Raw genomic sequence first — 6,076 nt, 5'->3', positions numbered from 1 at the left:
AAATTCGGCGAGGGAATGCAAGAGAGTAGGACTAATGTGAGATTGAAAGAGTAAACAGAAGGTTAATATCAGAGGAAGAGAGGAGCTCTCGATGGGTTATAGTGCCAGTGGAGTCTGCAGAGGTAGACTGCAGTAAATTTTTCGAGGGTTTGAAGAGAAGAATAATATATTTAAATTTAGTATTTTGGGGATGAGGAATTTGGCAATTTTTGCAAAGATCAATGGCTCTGTGAAAAGTTTATGACCTGGATTTTCATGAAGTTGCAACAACTTAAGAGCCATTTAAAAATGGTGGATGGGACACAATTCTGGGATTCCTGCCCCCATTCCCAGTCCCACCAATCTTGACTGGCATGGGATAAGGGTGCGGATAGCAAGCCCACTCCCTGCACTCCAGACCTGGTTGGGTACATTGCAGGGATAGGCATCTCCAAGCCCCTCACAATTTTCTAGGAGTTGGACTAACTTCTCCATGACTCATGGTTCACGGCCTCTCAGGAGAGCCCGATCGGTCCATAGAAAGTGAGTCTGGGAAAGTCATAATGGAAAGTAGGGAAATGGCAGATGAATTGAACTGGTATTTTGCATCGATCTTCACTATAGAGGATGCAAGTATCATCCCAGAAATAGCTGTAAATCAGGAAATGGAAGGAAGGGAGGAACTTGAAAATTATAATCACCAAGGAAGTGATACTGAGCAAATTGTTGGAGCTGCAGACTGACTTCATCCTAGGGTCTTAAAAGAGGTGGTTAGTGAGATAGTTGATGCATTAGTTTTAATTTTCCAAAATTCCCTAGAATTGGGGAAGGTTCCATTAGATTGTAAAATCTATGTAACTCATTTATTCAAAAAGGGAGGGAGTCAGAAAGCAGGAAACTAAAGGCCAGTTAGCTTAACATATGCCATAGGCAAAATGTTAGAAGCTACTATTAAAGATGTTGTAACAGGGCACTTAGATAAATTCGAGTTAATTAGGCAGAGTCAACATAGTTTTATAAGAGGGAAATCATGTTTAACCAAATTATTGGAGTCCTTTGAAGAAGTAACATGTGCTGTGGATAAAGGGGACCGGTGGATGTGCTGTACTATTTCCAGAAGGCATTTGATAAGGTGCTACATAAAGGGTACTGCAGTAGCTAAAAGCTCATGGTGTAGTGGTAACATATTAGCATGGGTAGAAGATTGGCTAGCCAACAAGAAAAAGGGAGTAGGCATAAATGGGTCATTTTCTGGTTGGTAAGATGTAATGAGAGGTGTGCCACAGGGATCAGTCCTGGGCCTCAATTTTTTACAATTTATATAAATGACTTGGATGAAGGGACTGAAGGTATGGTTGCTAAGTTTGCTGATGACACAAAGATTGGTGGGAAAGTAAGTTGTGAAGAGGACAGAATGAGGCTACAAAGAGATACAGATAGGTTAAGTGAGTGGGCAAATGTGCAATTGTCCATTTTGGCAGAAAGAATATAAAAGAAGCTTATTATCTAAATGGTGAGAAATGCAGAGCTCTCCGATGCGGAGGGATCTGGGTGTCCTAGTGCATGAATCCTAAAAGGTTAGTATTCAGGTACAGCAAATAATTAGGATAGCTAATAGAACATTGTTGCTTATTGCAAGAGGAATTTAATACTCTACTGCCTTCAAAGAATAACTCTGCAGGGTGTTCACATGCCCGGAATTACTATGGCCCAGATGCCTCACACTGAATTTATCTACATTGAAGAACATTGGCCAGGATTTGATGGCCCCTCCCACCCAGTGGGATATTACGGTGTCACTGAACTGAATGGAGATTTAAATGGCTCACTGCATCCGTTGGGGGAAGACACAGCACAGCAGGGCCGTAAAATCCTGGCCATTGTCTCTGTTAAAGGATGGTTTTCATTAATAAGTAGATGTTCTATCTATTCATCAAAATCAAGAGTGTTCTTTGAGAATGAAGGCCGGAATTTTCCCATCGTGTCCATGGCAGGTTTTATGGTGTGCAGGAGCAGGGAATCTAACGGAATCCAAAAACCCGCTTCCAGCTGGAATAAAAACAGTTTGCAATTCTCCCAATGGTAGGTTAAGTCAGGCCAGGTATCCCACTGGCTAGTGGCTTGAATGCCATTTACATTCATTATCATCTCATGAATGCTCATTAAATATGCTGCTCACCAGAATCAGTGCCACCTTCCAATCTTGCGTCACACCAGCAGGAAAACACGCCGGTCTGAATCACTTCTGAAAAAGAGTGGCGTGCAGCGGTTGGACCTCACTTTGCTCGCAACTTCGAGGTGCGCGCAACATTCATAGCCTACCTGCCACAGCGCTGTGCTGCTCTCATTGCTAAGCCACTGGAATGCCCCACTACTGGGGCTGTAGGGTTGGACTGCTCCCGGTGGGTGCCTCTGTGGTCAAGAAGGACACCACTGTGCAGCGGTATTCAGGCAGGGCTGAACATTCACACAGAGACCAGCATTTCCACCAAGGGTTGGGGGGAGAATGAATAACAGACACATGGGGGGCAAAGGGACAAGAAAGCATAGCAACGGTGTGGGGAAAGGGGGAACACCAGGAGGGCAAAGAGGCAGGAAGGCTTTGCAAAGGGTTGGAGGAGGATGGGGAATGATAGCAGGCAGAGGGGAGACAGAGGGGTGGGATTCTGGAGCTCAACAAGGGAAACTGAAATGCTGACAAACAACGCAGTGAATGGGATACCACATGTATGAATAGGAGGGGATGCCCGTAGACTCTAGAATATGAAAGAGGGGTGTGTAGTGTGGCACAAGAGGGATTGGTCACACTGAGATTAATGAATTGGTGAGGGATGGGAAGGGAGAATGTGTAGTGTTCACTTATAAGGTCAGTATGAAACTCATTGAAAGTCAAAGTCCTTGGCCTGTGGCTAGCAGCTCAGAGTCAGAGTGTGAAGACAATCCTTGGGCTCACAGTCAGGAGTGAGAGAGTAGAGACAGTCCTGGGGCATACGGGCCATGCTATGCATGGCACACACTTTGACCTCCCACTCCTGGGAGGGGCACATGCTCAATTGAGATAATGCACAGCTTGGTGTGCAGGGCATATTCAAGTCACTGTCCATGGGTTTGTCTGTCTCTTGTCACGGCTCACTGGGGATAGCGTGCTGTAATACCAAGCCCCACTACTCCCTGAGCCATGACAAATGTGAGAAGTTTGATCAAACTACCTAATTGTTTAATTTAGGTTAACAGAATACGAGCACCAGGTTTGTAAACTTAATAAGTAAATAACTGTTTACTGAATAAATTGTCTTTAACCAGTGACAAAAGAAAGAAATATGAACTGCTAATTTCTAACTCTATAACCTAAACTCTTCCCCTTCTTAAATCCCTATACACACACACACAAGATGCATAAGACGCACAAAACATGGATATTAAGGGTGGGATAAAAACAGTTCAATAGCATTAATTCTGGAGTACAGGATTCGATGGGTTGATTTTGATCAATGTTTTCCAAATTCCTTTCAGTTCTTTGTTGATGACACGAGGTGGTTTTCCAGCACTTTCAGTATTTAGTTCACTGGTTGAGTATTTGCCTTTCAATGTCTCAGAATCAGAGAATCATGTCTCTAATGGTGATTTTCCCCTTTTGCTTTTTACAGGGGTTTTCCGAGAGAGAGCAGATTATAGAGATATGAGGGGAAAAAAGCCAGCTAGCTATTATTGTAGAATTACTGGAATCTTACACACACAGGAGCAAAAAGTTTTAGGTCTTTTCTCTTTTCAGTCTAGGAGCTATTCTGCTGCACTGCTCTCACACAAACCGTGGTCATGAGGCAATTAAAAGTTGTTGCCATTAAACCTGACGCCTCCTCAGCACCATCCTGTCTTTTATGGCACACTCTGTTCCAGGACAGCAACACTGTACATATCCCTCACAATGTTCCAGGATGCATGTCTTTCAAACTGCAGCCATTGTAATTTTATTCCATAATCAAACAAAAATAAAAAGATATGTTCTTTACACTCTGTACTGGTCTGCAAATGGGATACTAATGGTGATGGGAGGCATCTGCAGCCTGTATTTGGGGAAAACATAACAAGGTGGGGGGATAGGGAATATGTTAAGTTCTCTTGGTGGTGGGGGGTCTCCTCTGCAGCTGACCTCTAGATGGGGAGGGATGAGGTTCACAAGGTGCATGGGCACATCAGTAATGATGGGCTCAGGAAGGAGGGTAAGAATGTCTACTACAACAACAATGGGATCCAGCATTACTGGGGGAGGCTGGAGAAAAACAGGAGGGATCTCTACCTGCACACTGTGAGGTTCCAGGTAAATTTCTGAGATGTGGATAGTGAGAGAGGGAATGTCAAAGCTGGTCTCAAAGTAAGTGCAGAACCCCTATCTTGCACACTTGGACTAATGGTGCAATTATAAATTGAAAGTAGAAACTAATCTGCATGGGAGGGCTTTGAGGCACTGTGAGAGGAGCACATTGCTGCGCTAAGGGGCCCTTTCTGGGGCACCCTCTAACCTGTTGGTGCCACAAAATTAATATGGAGCCAGAGCTGAGAGCAAGTAGGAAGACCTCCTTGAGAAGATTCAATCCCATGCTTTTAGCCATGCTGTAACAGAGAAATTTAGGAGTCATTGGCTTAACATCACAGTCACTGTATTTCAACATTAACACCACAGGAATGTGAAATTTGGGATGCAGGCAACTGTTAAGGAGGCACTGGTGCTGCGTATATGGCATTCCATCAGTGAAGGACTGTCATGTGCTTTCCAGAATTTGCATTCCTAACTGGCCAAAGGGCATCCAGTCATTAATCATGAGAAACTTATTATCAATTAATATGTCTGATCTGAGTTTGGAGCGCTGAACTAGGGCAGGCTGTGCATGTCATTCAAACATTCTTCAACCTCTGTGGGATTGAGATGTTGAGTCTCAGGGATGGTACCTTGGTCACCTCAATGTGCCTGTTAGCGCCTCAGTTACAATCCTGCATCAGCAACAAGACCAGTAGGGTAGAAGCCAATGAAGACCATTACAATTGCTATTAGTTCAAGATTGTGAGCTTCACTATTTTTACCCATTATTCATTAATGTATTCAATATATCATTTCAAAGAGAAGGACAAAACAATAATGGATCTAAGAATTAATGCTGCCTCATTGAGGCTTCCAATAGAATGGGGGAGGAGGGGAAGGGACAGGTGACGCCAAGCGCAGCTTCAGCCTGAGGTCCAGGGGACCACGGCAAGGACATGAAGATCACAAGAATAGACCCAGACCGTGGAGGCGACTCACTAGACCAATGGTCTACTAAAGAAGACTCTCCTATTTGCAGATGAGTGAGAGACAATGTCATTTGCGCTTGTCCCGAGCTCTGGTGGATCACATCTGGCACATTCTACAGGAGGAACTAGCTCCCCATCGGTGGAGACTATCCACTGCTAGCGGCCTTAAAGGTCACCGCCACACTCAATTTCTTTGCCTGCGTATCATTCCAGGAATCCACAGGGGAGCTGTGTGGCATCTCGCAGTCCACCACAATTTGATGTATCAAGGAGGTCACAGATGCCTCTACAATGAGGCTCATCACTATGTGAAGTTTGCACTCAATGAAGGCATCAAGGCAGTGAGATTCAATGACTTTGCAGCCATCTCAGGCTTCCCAAGAGTGCAGGGTGCAATCGACTGCACCAATGTGGCTTTAAGGGCTCTACAGCAGTAGCCATGTTTATCAAACATAAAGTCTTTTATTCTATCAATGTTCAACTGGTGTGCAATCATTGGAAGCTCATAATGCAGGTTTGTGCCAGGTACGCTGGGAGTTGCCATATCCTGAATCACCCCCAGGTGCCCCAGATAGAAGGGCCTGAGCGTCTTCAGGGATGGCTCCTTGGGGATAAGGGGTGCTCACTGAAACACCAGCCCATGATACCCATGTGTCAGCCTTGGAGTGCTTCGGAGGAGAGGTACAATGCAGATCACAGCTCCACGCGGTTCCAATCGAGCAGACCATTGGAATTCTAAAGATGCGTTTCCAATATTTGGACCGCTCAGGTAGGGCACTGCAGTACGCTCCAGATAGAGTACCCCTATCAT

Source organism: Cetorhinus maximus, chromosome 9 (assembly GCF_964194155.1).
Source record: "Cetorhinus maximus chromosome 9, sCetMax3.hap1.1, whole genome shotgun sequence".
NCBI classification, from domain to species: domain Eukaryota; kingdom Metazoa; phylum Chordata; class Chondrichthyes; order Lamniformes; family Cetorhinidae; genus Cetorhinus; species Cetorhinus maximus.
The sequence above is the reverse complement of the archived record's forward strand: the minus strand, read 5'-3'. Positions refer to the sequence as shown.